This window comes from Gorilla gorilla, chromosome 1 (genome assembly GCF_029281585.2).
Source record: "Gorilla gorilla gorilla isolate KB3781 chromosome 1, NHGRI_mGorGor1-v2.1_pri, whole genome shotgun sequence".
Lineage (NCBI taxonomy): Eukaryota > Metazoa > Chordata > Mammalia > Primates > Hominidae > Gorilla > Gorilla gorilla.
Window position 1 is genome coordinate 34,770,992 of NC_073224.2, and position 13,541 is coordinate 34,784,532.

Consider the following 13,541-nt stretch of genomic DNA (forward strand, 5'->3'; position numbering starts at 1 on the left):
CAGACAGTTCAAAGGAGTTGGAGATGCATTTGCTGTATTTTGCTTTTTGCAAAGGATAAGTGTCTCTTCCCAACTTTTATGATTTGAATAATGATTTAACAATGAAGATCCTGGAAACACAAACTCTAAGGGAGGTTGGTAAACTTTTATTTATAAGATATGCTTATAAATAAAGGATGTCTTTATTTTCAGTGCTGGGCTGCTCAGGATTAGACTAGAGTGAAGAAAACTGGATTGTATTTAGATTTTTCTGATATATTTGAAAGCTGAAAAGAAAGTATAGGAAATAAAGAAATACTTTTTTTTTCATTTAAGATTTTAAAAGGAATTTAAGTGCTTGTAAAAAAAGAAAAGTTGCCTCTTGACTGTCGGTAATCTTTTCGGCAGACATAGAAAGGGAAACCTTTATACCTTTATATTTTTAGTTCCTAACAAAGGACAACTGTGCATGAATGGGGAGAACATTAACCCCCACTTGCCCTCAAATGTAACCTGTGATCACATTGTGCCAACACACCAGTGAGCACCAACAAATATAGTTATTAATTGAGGTTTCTCAAACATCTGGACTTTTGGCACCCAGAACCAAAATAGCTGGACATTTGTTTGAATTCTCTACTTGTTTTCCAAGCTTGACATTGAGTCAGAATAATAGCAGTTATAGACTGCTTCCTATATGCCAGAGTCAGGCTAAATGTTTTACCTGTATTAGCTTGTTTAACCTTCACAACCATCAAATGAGTCCCAAAGTATGAATGATTCCTTTTACAGATCAGGGTACTGAGGCTCACAGAAGGAAGCACAGAGCTGATATGAGAACACTGTCTGTCTGATTATAAACCCTGAACTGAGAGTGTTTCATTTTGGCAAAATGACTACAGAGGGCAACAAATGATATAAATCCAATTTGTAGCTACCCTACTAAAAGAAAGAGTGACTGTACAATATCTGAGTTAATAACATTACTCAGTAGTATCACCATTGTTAGCGAATTTGATAATTTGGGGAAAATTTTTCCTTCTCTTGAATTACTTTGATGCATTCAAATTCACCTGATAATTGTGTATTACATGTATTACCCTTTGAGTATTAAAACAACTGAAAATACTTGCATCTTTGTCAGATTAAATAATTTAGAAAATGAAAAAATACACAAAAACAAATTAAATAAACATAAGACTCAATCCCTGGGTTAAAGATGAATATTGCAGTTTTCTTTACTAGTTAGTGGCTAGAGTTTTAACTAGGTAACCTTGAGCAAGTTACTTAATCTCTTAAGCCTCAGTTTTCTCATCTTTAAAACACAAATGATAACAAAACCTACTTTAGCCTACTTTGCTAAAGGATGGAATAAAAAAATGCATGTAAAGTGCTTAACACAGTGCCTGGCTTATAGCATGGTTTCAAAACATAGTTAATTATCTGTCATAACTTAAGCTGGTACCATGGGAGAACTGGAATTCAGAAGTACACTTGAGGTCTACTCCCACCAATGGGGTGGGGGGCTGGGGTGGGTCACTGGAGAGCAGAGAAACCTCATGCAACTTTCACCCTTTCTCCTTGTTTCTGGATCTTCAGTCGCAGAAGTAAGCCAGCTTCACTTCCTCTGTTACTACTGCCCCCTGCTGGCTGGGGAGGGAAAGATGCGATGGCAGAGCTGAAATTGTTTGCTTTCCTTTCTCTGCTTCTCACACTTCTCTCTGCCAGGTCTTCAGGTTTCTTTAAATATTAAAGCTGACTAACCCTAGCCTCCTATAAAAGGATGTGAGAGCATGAATATGATCACTCTCTCTTTAGTACTGTAAAATTTTATGGTTATGTAGAAATTCAATGTTAAAAAAAACCAAACAACTCTATGATGAAATTTCTCTGGATAAATAATTAGTTATGCCCGGAGACACATTGTGGGGGCAGTGTATTTTTTGACTTTTCAACATAGACAGATGGTTTACGCATCTTCATCATTCAGGGTTTTCTGAGGAGCATTATATAATCTCAGTGTGGTCACCAAATGAAATAAGAAATTCCTCATTTGGCAGATGAAGCTTGAGTATCGAGTTCATAAACTTTAATACTTCTCCCAAGTCCAAAATCAGAGACAACCTGCTCCAAGTCAGTTTCCCATTTGCACTTAATTAGGGAGTGTGTTTTGGAGGTCAGTGAAAACCAGTGGAGTATGTTTTCATAATAACTTCCCTCACAATAAAATTATTTGGGAGGCAGCTATCCAACTTTTTCTGGAATGAGGGCAAGAAAAATGGGGACACAAAGTGAAGTTATTGGATACCTTATCTGGAACTGCCCAAAATGTTGACTGAGATCCAAAGAACACACAGTACCTTCTGGATCAGGGAAAAGGAGCCAAATGTTTTTATAGTCCCAACAATTTTCTTAACTACAATTTTGCTTCATTTCTAACAACTAAGTGAAGTAGTTTTAAGGATTCCAAATACTAGAGAACAAAAGCCTTCTCAGAGTTGTAATCATGTCATACAGAAATAGAGACAGTAAGTATCCTGGTTAAGGAAAATGTGAATATGTGGATGAACAAAAGTGACTGGTAGTTAGGACAGGTAGCCAGACTGTCACTTACTGGCTGGATGCTTTTGTGTATTTGGGTTTCACAAAGATAACATGGTGAGTCCCAAACATGTTGCACGTCACTTTATAAAGTGTGATATCACTGTAGCTGTAGGAAATTGTATTGTGCTTGTATTAGCCTTTTTCTAAAATGTCCTAGAATAATTCTAAGTCACAAATCAAATTAGAGAGAGTAAACTTCCTTAATAGATTAAGAAATCAAATTCTGATGGACTAGTACTTCTTTGTAGTTTTTTAAATAATATTTTTGCTTTTTTTTCTGAGACGGAATTTTGCTCTTGTCACCCAGGCTGGAGTGCAATGGTGCAATCTCGGCTCACTGAAACCTCTGCCTCCCGGGGATCAAGCTGTTCTCCTACCTCAGCTTCCCGAATAGCTGGGACTACAGGCATGTGCCACCACGCCCAGCTAATTTTCTTTTTCTTTTTTTTCTTTTCTTTTCTTTTTTTTTTTTTTTTTGTATTTTTAGTAGAGATGAGGCTTCTCCATGTTGGCCAGGCTGGTCTCAAACTCCTGACCTCAGGTGATCCACCCACCTCGGCCTCCCACAGTACTGGGATTACAGGCGTGAACCACTGCACCTGGACTATTTTTGCTATTTCTAAATTGCATTTGGTTTTTATAACTCCCATCAATCTAGAAGGACATGGCAAGATCCATAAATTTCTGAATTGTGGTTGGTGAACTTTTATCTCAATATGAAGCGGATGGCTGCAATATGTTGAAAGGATCTTCAGCCTCATATACAGAATATGGTTAACTGTTTCCTCTTTCTCTTACTCGTACACACACACACACACACACACACACACAATGACTTGAGGTAAGATTTGTTATAATTATACTGTGTATGTTCAGTGAGAAATTGTTCTGAGATGAAGTCCTGAGGCTTCTAAACCAAATTTCCCTCAAAGGCAGTTCATATGTCAAGTTGTTACATTCACCAAATGACTGAAGTGTAACCATAAACAAGGGAGCATGACCCATGCATCAGAATGAATACACTATTTCTCTTTAGTCTCTTAATTTAATAGTGATGATAACAAGGAATTTGTTATACTTCGTTTCCAATATTTGGCAGATCATTTGGATTATGGCCTTTATAAGTTACCTGTACGTAAATCACCCTAAATTCAGTCAGCTGTTATTTTTCAGTGGCAACAGAAGTAACTTGATTTTATATATTAATTGTATGAGGTTTCGATATTTCAGGCTGCTACTTTAGGTCATGTACTGTGTGGTAGGCAGCTGCTAAGATGTCCCCCACTTATCCCTGTCTCCTGGTATTGACGCTGTTCTCTTCAGTATCACTGAACTTACATCTAATGAATAGAACATGATAGAAAACGATGGGATGTTCTTAACAAGGTAAGGTTAGAAAAAGACTGTGGCTTCTGTCTTGGATGCCCTCTCTGGATCTCTCTCTCTGGGAGCCTTCAGGCTTTGGGAAGTATGCTGCCATATTGTATATGGCCCTATGGAGATGCCCAGATGACAAAAACCAAACAAACAAACAAGACCCACAAAACCTAAAAGTAAAAAATAAACCCTTATAAACCTGGTCAACAGCCAGTGAGCACCTGAAGCTTGCCAAGAGTCGCATGAGCAGTCTTGGAAGCAGATCATCCCCTAGTCAGGCTTTGAGATGACTGCAGCCCCAGCTCATACCATCATTGCAGCTTTGCAAGAGACCTGGAACCAGAATGCACTCAGCTAAGCCATGCCCAGATTCTTGACTCATAGAAATTGTGAGATTGTAAATGTTTGTTATTCTGAACAGCTAATTTTTGGGCATATTTGTTACATAGCAATTGATAACTTACAAACCTCTCTAAGTCTATGGATGGCTAAATATCACAGAGTAGCCATCCTTAAGAATAGTCAGAATAGTCAGTGATCAAATACTCTGATCCATATTCTTTGGCAGAAATTATAAGCCAGGTCTTCATCTAAAAGAAGAAATGTGATTCCGGGCAAGATGGCCTAATGGGAACAGCTCTGGTCTGCAGCTCCCAGCAAGACCAAAGCAGAAGGCAGGTGATTTCTGCATTTCCAACTGAGGTGCCCAGTTCATCTCATTGGGACTGGTTAGACAGTGGGTGCAGTGCATAGAGGGTGAGCTGAAGCAGGGTGGGGCATCGCCTCACCTGGGAAGTGCAAGGGGTCAGCAAACTCCCTCCCCTAGCCAAGACAAGCCCCAAGGCACTGTGCTGTGAGGAACGGTGCATTTGAGTCCAGATACTACACTTTTCCCACAGTCTTCGAAACCCACAGACCAGGAGATTCCCTAGGGTGCCTACACCACCAGGGCCCTGGGTTTCAAGCACAAAACTGGGTAGCCATTTGGGCAGACACCGAGCTAGCTGCAGGAGTTTTTTTTTGTTTTTGTTTTTTTGTTTTTTTTTTTTTCATTTCAGTGGCACCCAGAACACCAGCAAGACAGATCTGTTCAATCCCCTGAAAAGGGGGCTGAAGCCAGGGAGCCAAGTGGTCTAGCTCAGCAGATCCCACCCCCATGGAGCCCAACAAGCTAAGATCCATGGGCTTGAAATTCTTGCTGCCAGCACGGCAGTCTGAAGTCAACCTGGGATGCTCAAGCTTGATGGGGGGAGGGACGTCCACCATTACTGAGGCTTGAGTAGGCAGTCTTCCCCTCATAGTGTAAACAAAGCCGCCAGGAAGTTCTGACTGGGCTGAGCCCACGGCAGCACTGCAAAGCCACTGTAGCCAGACTGCCTCTCTAGATTCCTCTCTGGGCAGGGCATCTCTGAAAGAAAGGCAGCATCCCCAGTCAGGGGCTTATAGATAAAACTCCCATCTCCCTGGGTCAGAGCACCTGGGGGAAGGGGCGGCTGTGGGCGTGGCTTCTGCAGACTTAAACTTTACTGCCTGATGGCCCTGAAAAGAGCAGTGGATCTTCCAGCACAGTGCTCAAGCTCTGCTAAGGGACAGACTGCCTCCTCAAGTGGGTCCCTGACCCCCATACCTCCTGATGGGGAGAAACCTCACAGAAGAAGTAGACAGACACCTCATACAGGAGAGCTCTGGCTGGCATCCAGTGGGTGCCCCTCTGGGATGAAGCTTCCAGAGGAAGGAACAGACAGCAATCTTTGCTGTTCTGCAGCCTCTGCTGGTGATACACAGGCAAACAGGGTCTGGAGTGTACCCCCAGCACACTCCAGCAGACCTGCAGAAGAGGGGCCTACTGTTAGAAGGAAAACTAACAAACAGAAAGCAATAGCATCAACATCAACAAAAAGGATTACCATGCAAAAACCCCATCCGAAGGTCATCGACATCAAACACCAAAGGTAGATAAATCCAAAAAGATGAGGAAAAGCCAGTGCAAAAAGGCTGAAAATGTCAAAAACCAGATTGTTTCTTCTCCTCCAAAAGATTACAACTCCTTGCCAGCAAGGGAACAAAACTGGATGGAGAATGTGTTTGACGAATTGACAGAAGTAGGCTTCAGAAGGTAGGTAATAACAAACTCCTCCAAGCTGAAGGAGCATGTTCTAACCCAATGCAAGAAAGCTAAGAACCTTGATGAAAGGTTACAGGAATTGCTAACTAGAATAACCAGTTTAGAGAAAAACGTAAATGACCTGATGGAGCTGAAAAGCACAGCACAAAAACTCCGTGAATCATACACACAAGTATCGATAGCCAAATAGATCAAGTGGAAGAAAGGATATCAGAGATTGAAGATCAACTGAATGAAATAAAGTGTGAAGGCAAGATTAGAGAAAAAAGAATAAAAAGTAACAAGCAAAACCTTCAAGAAATATGAAACTAGCTGAAAAGACCAAATCTACATTTGATTGTTGTACCTGAAAGTAACGGGGAGAAGGGAACCAAGTTGAAAAACACTCTTCAGGATATTATCCAGGAGAACTTCCCCAACCTAGCAAGACAGGCCAACATTCAAATTCAGAAAATACAGAGAATATCACAAAGATACTACTTGAGAATAGTAGCCCCAAGACACATAATAGTCAGATTCACCAAGGTTGAAATAAAGGAAAAAATGTTAAGGGCAGCCAGAGAGAAAGGTTGGGTTACCCACAAAGGGAAGCCCATCTGACTAACAGTAGATCTCTCTGCAGAGAACCTACAAGCCAGAAGAGAGTGGGGGCCAATATTCAACGTTCTTAAAGAAAATAATTTTCAACCCAGAATTTCATATCCAGTCAAACTAAGCTTCATAAGTGAAGGAGAAATAAAATCCTTTAGACAAGCAAATGCTGAGGGATTTTGTCAGCACCAGGCCTGCTGTACAAGAGCTCCTGAAGGAAGTACTAAATATGGAAAGGAAAAACCAGTACCAGTCACTGCAAAAACATACCAAAATGTAAAGACCATTGACACTATGAAGAAACTGCATCAACTAATAAGCAGAATAACCAGCTAGCATCATAATGACAGTTCAAATTCACACATAACAATATTAACCTTAAATGTAAATAGGCTAAATGCCCCAATTAAAAGACACAGAGTGGGAAATTGGTTAAAGGGTCAAGACCCATCAGTGTGCTGTATTCAGGAGACCCATCTTATGTCCAAAGTCTCACATAGGCTGAAAATAAAGGGGTGGAGGAAGATTTGTGAAGCAAATGGAAAGCAAAAAAAAAGCAGGGGTTGCAATCCTAGTCTCTGATAAAACAGAATTTAAACCAACAAAGATCAAAAGAAAGAAAGAAGGGCATTACATAATGGTAAAGGGATCAATGCAACAAGAAGAGGTGAGTATCCTAAATACATATATGCACCCAATACAGGAGCACCCAGATTCATAAAGCAAGTTCTTAGAGACCTGCAAAGAGACTTAGACTCCCACACAATGAGTGGGAGACTTTAACACCCCACTGTCAATATTAGACAGATCACTGAGACAGAAAATTAACGAGGATATCCAGGACTTGAACTCAGCTCTGGACCAAGCAGACCTAATAGACATCTACAGAACTCTCCACCCCAAATCAACAGAATATGCATTCTTCTCAGCACCACATAGCACTTATTCTAAAACTGACCACCTAACTGGAAGTAAAACACTCCTCAGCAAATGTAAAGGAACGGAAATCATAACAAATGGTCTCTCAGACCACAGTGCAATCAAATTAGAACTCAGAATTAAGAAAGCCACTCAAGCGTGGCCAACGCGGTGAAAACGTGTCTCTATTAAAAATACAAAAATTAGCCAGGTGTGGTGGTGGGTGCCTGTGATCCCAGCTGCTTGGGAGGCTGAAGAAGGAGAATTGCTTGAACCCAGAAGGCGAAGGTTGCAGTGACTGGAGATTGCGCCACTGCACTCCAGCCTGGGTGACAGAGTGAGACTCTGTCTCAAACAAACAAACAAACAAACAAACAAATGAAAAAACTTACTCAAAAGTGCACAACTACATGGAAACTGAACAACCTGCTCCTGAATGACTACTGGGTAAATAACGAAATGAAGGCAGAAATAAGTAAGTTCTTTGAAACCAATGAGAACAAAGACATGACATACCAGAATCTCCAGGAGACAAGTAAAGCAGTGTTTAGAAGGAAATTTATAGCACTAAATGTCCACAGGAAAAAGGGGGAAAGATCTAAAATCAACACCCTAACATCAAAAGTAAAAGAACTAGAGAAGCAAGATCAAACAAATTCAAAACCTAGCAGAAGACAAGAAATACCTAAGATCAGAGCCAAACTGAAGGAGATAGAGACACGAAAAACCCTTCAAAAAAAATCAATGAATCCAGGAGCTGGTTTTTTGAAAAGATTAACAAAATAAATAGACAACTAGCCAGACTAATAAAGAAGAAAAGCGAGAAGAATCAAATAGACACAATAAAAAATGATAAAGGGGATATCACCACTAATCCCACAGAAATACAAACTACCGTCAGAGAATACTATAAACACCTCTATGCAAATAATTTCTGGAAAATCTAGAAAAAGTGGATAAACTCCTGAACACATACACCCTCCCAAGACTAAACAAGGAAGAAGTTGAATCCCTGAATAGACCAATAACAAGTTCTGAAATTGAGGCTGTAATTAATAGCCTACCAACCAAAAAAGGCCCAGGATCAGACAGATTCATAGCTGAATTCTACCAGAGGCAAAAAGAGGAGCTGGTACCCTTGCTTCTAAAGGTATTCCAAACTATAGAAAACGAGGAACTCCTCCATAACTCATTTTATGAGGCCAACATAATCCTGATAGCAAAACCTGGCAGAGACACAACATAAAAAGAAAATTTCAAGCCAATATCCCTGATGAACATTGATGCAAAAATCTTCAATAAAATTCTGGCAAGCTGAATCCAGCATCATATTAAAAAGCTTATCTACTATGATCAAGTTGGCTTCATCCCCGGGATGCAAGGCTGGTTCAACATACAAAAATCAATAAGTGTAATCCTTCACATAAACAGAACCAATGACAAAAACCACATGATCATCTCAATAGATTCAGAAAAGGCCTTCGACAAAATTCAACACCCCTACATGCTAAAAACTCTCAATAAACTACATATTGATGGAACACATCTCATAATAATAAGAGCTATTTATGACAAACCCACAGCCTACACTAACCAAAACAGGATGGTACTGGTACCAAAACAGATATATAGACGAATGAAACAGAACAGAGGCCTCAGAAAAACACCACACATTTACAACCATCTGATCTTTGACAAACGTGACAAAAACAAACAATGGGGAAAGGATTCCCTATTTAATAAATGGTGTTGGAAAAACTGGCTAGCCACATGCAGAAAACTGAAACTGGACCCCTTCCTTACACCTTATACAAAATTTAACTCAAGATGGATTAAAGATTTAAACGTAAGACCTAGAACCATAAAAACCCTGGAAGAAAACCTAGGCAATACCATTCAGGATATAGGCATGGGCAAAGACTTCATGTCTAAAACACCAACCGCAATTGCAATAAAAGCCAAAATGGACTAGTGGTCTAATCAAACTAAAGAGCTTCTGCACGCAAGAAGAAACTACCATCAGAGTGAATAGGCAACCTACAGAATGGGAGAAAAATTTGCAATCTATCCATCTGACAAGGGACTAATATGCTAAATCTATGAGGAACTTAAACAAATTTACAAGAAAAACCCAAACAACTCCATCAAAAAGTGGGCAAAAGATATAAACAGATGCTTTTCAAAAGAAGACATTAATGCGACAAACAAACGTGAAAAAAAGCGCATCATCACTGGTCATTAGAGAAATGCAAATCAAAACCACAATGAGATACCATTTCACACCAGTTAGAGTGGCGATCATTAAAAAGCCAGGAAACGACAGATGCTGGAGAGGATGTGGAGAAACAGGAACACTTTTACACTGTTGGTAGGGGTGTAAATTAGTTGGACCATTGTGGAAGACAGTGTGGTGATTCCTCAAGGATCTAGAACTAGAAATACCATTTGACCCAGCCATCCCCTTACTGGGTATATACCCAAAGGATTATAAATGATTCCACTATAAAGATACATGCACATGTATGTTTATTGTAGCACTCTTCACAATAGCAAAGACTGGGAAGAGTGCCAAATGCCCATCAATAATAGACTGGATAAAGAAAATGTGGCACATAGCTACCATGGAATACTATGCAGCCATAAAAAAGAATGAGTCCATGCCCTTTGCAGGGATATGGATGAAGCTGGAAACCATCATTCTCAGCAAACTAATACAGGAACAGAAAACCAAACACTGCATGTTCTCACTCATAAATGGGAGTTGAACAATGAGAACATATGGGCACAGGGAGGGGAACATCACACACTTGGGGGCAGGGGGAGGGATAGCATTACGAGAAATACCTAATGATGACGGGTTGATGGCTGCAGCAAACCACTGTGGCACACGTATACCTTTGTAACAAACCTGTACATTCTGCACATGGATCCCAGAACTTAAAGTATAAGGAAGAAGGAGAAGGAGAAGGAGAAATAATATTAATAATGCTAGGGGCTATTGGGTTTAAGACCTAATAAACATATTGTGCATATGTAACAACATACCCAATTTTACATAAGACTTAGGTCATCCTCAAAATCCTATGATGAAAAGGAAAATGACTGAATGGAAGGAAAACTATATTTGGAGGTTTTTTTTTATTGATTTCAGATGATTTTTCCAAAATTATATTTGTTAGAGTATTTGCAAAATAAATTTTCTATAAAGTCAAGACAGATTGTCTTTCTTTGATCACTTTAATTATATAATGACTCAGTGAGAAGGGAAACGAGACTTGTGATTTTGTCTGTTCATCTCTCTAAATGACACAAATGCATGAAAGTACTAATAGTTTAGCCTTAAATAGTTTGTTGTGGAATAGAATAACCCCTGGAATTATTTCCAAAGCAGATTTTTTTTCTTTAGAAAATTTAACAATAAATGTCTCAAGGTCAGAAGGATGCAGTTGATCAGTGCTTAGAGCCCACAAAGATTGTCGCAGCCATGTTAAAACAATATTTTTAGTCTTCCCCCTCATTTCCTCAGAGGTGCACAATACTTTTCCCTCCCCACCCTGTGGCTCTCTTTCTAAAATTGTTCTGGACCTTTTGGGTCTTTCTATATTAAGACCGAAGGAAACTGGAACCGTTACTTGTTCTTTCTTATGAGCACTTTTCCTGGATGTGATAAACCGAGAGCAGCTTCCCATGAGGCTGTGAGCTCATCAGTCCCAGAGGCTTTATCTCACAAGAGTAAACTGCCTTCTTCCCTCCTGACTCCTTTCCCAGTATCTTCTTACTTCTTTAATGTCCCTCCACACTTACTGACTTTCCCACTACCTTCACAATTTACCAAAAAGCAACATGGGGCAAGGAGAAGAAAGGGAAAACAGAAACAATAGAACACCAATCCGAAGTTTCTTACCTGTTCTGAAATGGTGAGGCAGCTTTGTCAGCCACGCACACTTGGATAAACTCTTCTGGGTAATTTCTTTCTTGGAAGTTTGCTGGGTTGTAGAATCTTCTTCCCCTGAGTCCTACAAACTTCTGAAGTGCACGAAGTTATGTTAAGAGGCTTAATTAACAGAACATATTATGTGTCACACATATCAACATTTAATGAGAGGAATAAATGTGGCCAATAAGATTTCTGAGACAACCCTACATTGCCACCACATATTTTCTGTCCCCATAGAGAAAATGAAAGGTGTCTTTCTTATTTCACTTTCCTCTGGAATTATGCTGGCCCTGTCATTTTCTCCAGTGACTACTTTTTGCAAATCTATAAGACAAGCTATTACTGTGGAAGGTTTATTTGGCTTTTCTTCAATCCACAGTACTGTTAATATTCCTTTCTTGATTTTTCTGAGGGTCAGGGAAGACCTGGTTTACTGCTGGAGGCTTTATTTTTTCCTCTTCTCTGTATTCTTTCTCTCATGCAAAAGTAATTTTCCATGTCTACTACATTTCTCCAGAGCCCTCTCTGCTCTTGAGTTGAGTCTTCTACTGACTATCTGTAGTATAGCCTTGTAATAGAGTTTTATTATAAATTGAAATTAAAGTTGTCCCAAGTGTAACTCGAATTTCATCTCTCCCCATGCCAAGCCCTATTACCTCTCCAGTGTCGACAGAGAACCTTTCCTTCTTTCAGGTTGTGTAAAATTTAAAATCACACCTTCCAGACATAAGAGTGTGTCTTATGTCTTACGAGAGTGTGTACAGTGACAAGCAAATGAGGGGATGGAAAGATTCATTTTTCATATTTCCCTGCCTGTTCCCTCCTGCTTTCTACCTCCCAGGAGGAACAGTTGTGTTCACTTTGTGCAGTCCTTTAAGATCTCTTTGCAGGAACAGTAGCAGGTCGGCTAATGGCTCAAAGGAACTTCTATGCTTCAGTCATCAAATATATCTCACTCTGTTCTCTTCTGTGAAACAAAAGGCATGCCACCTGCTAGCATACTTTATGATTGCCTGATGGATAGTTTGCTTTGAAATAACATATTATTAACAGATGACTTATAAAATTGTCTTTGCAGATCTATAATGGAAAACAACTGTTTAAAAACAGAGCCTAAGATGAAACTTTTAATTATTTAATATAAATATATATGTTCAATATAACATACTTGATGCTAGTTGTCAAATATTAAATGACTTCGTGATTCTTTATCCTACTTTAAACAAGTTCTGTGATGTTGACCAAGTCCGTTATGCTCTCTGGGCGTCGGTTTCTGCATCTCTCAAATGTGTAAAGCTGAAAAATAATTCTATTCCTTCTCTCATAGCTCCTTATTCTCTGCTTCTGTGAGTCTCATTCTGGTTTGGACACGCATGGTATGGACAATCAAAATCCACACATGACCTCTGGTCCTCTTGTTAGCCAACAGATTTGATCTTCTCTTAAAACACTTTAACTCGATTGACTCAAAAGAAACCAAATAGACTATTTGGACACATTCTTTGCATCTTGCTCTGCTGACCTCATAGAGTTTTTATGAGCAATTAAAAGATCAAGGAGGGAGGAGAAGAAGCAGGAGAATCAAAGGCCTTAGTCCGCTCCCAAGCTGGGTAGTCATTCCGAATCCTAAGTAAGTAGTCCTTCAGTCCTCAGTAGCCTGTGTACAGCTTCATCTCCTGTAGTACCACTGGAAATCCTGGATTTCCTCTGTAGAGTGGTTTTTAGCCTCTGTAACCTCTAAAGCTCAATGAGGTGACTGCTGTCCTCTGTGAAGATGAAGGCAGTTAAACGTCATCTGTAGGAGCCACCAACCTAGTCATGCTTCTGAGAATGGCACTAATGTGAATGGAGCCATGCGTCCCCACATCCTGTATTCTGGTGGGAATGCATGCATTCATTTGAGTAAAGATTGGGTGACAGTGCCCCAGGAGGAGTTGTCACATCTGTGGTTATGGAGCTATTTTCATTTATTTGTTTGTTCTAAAGTGAATGGATCATTTGTGAATTAAA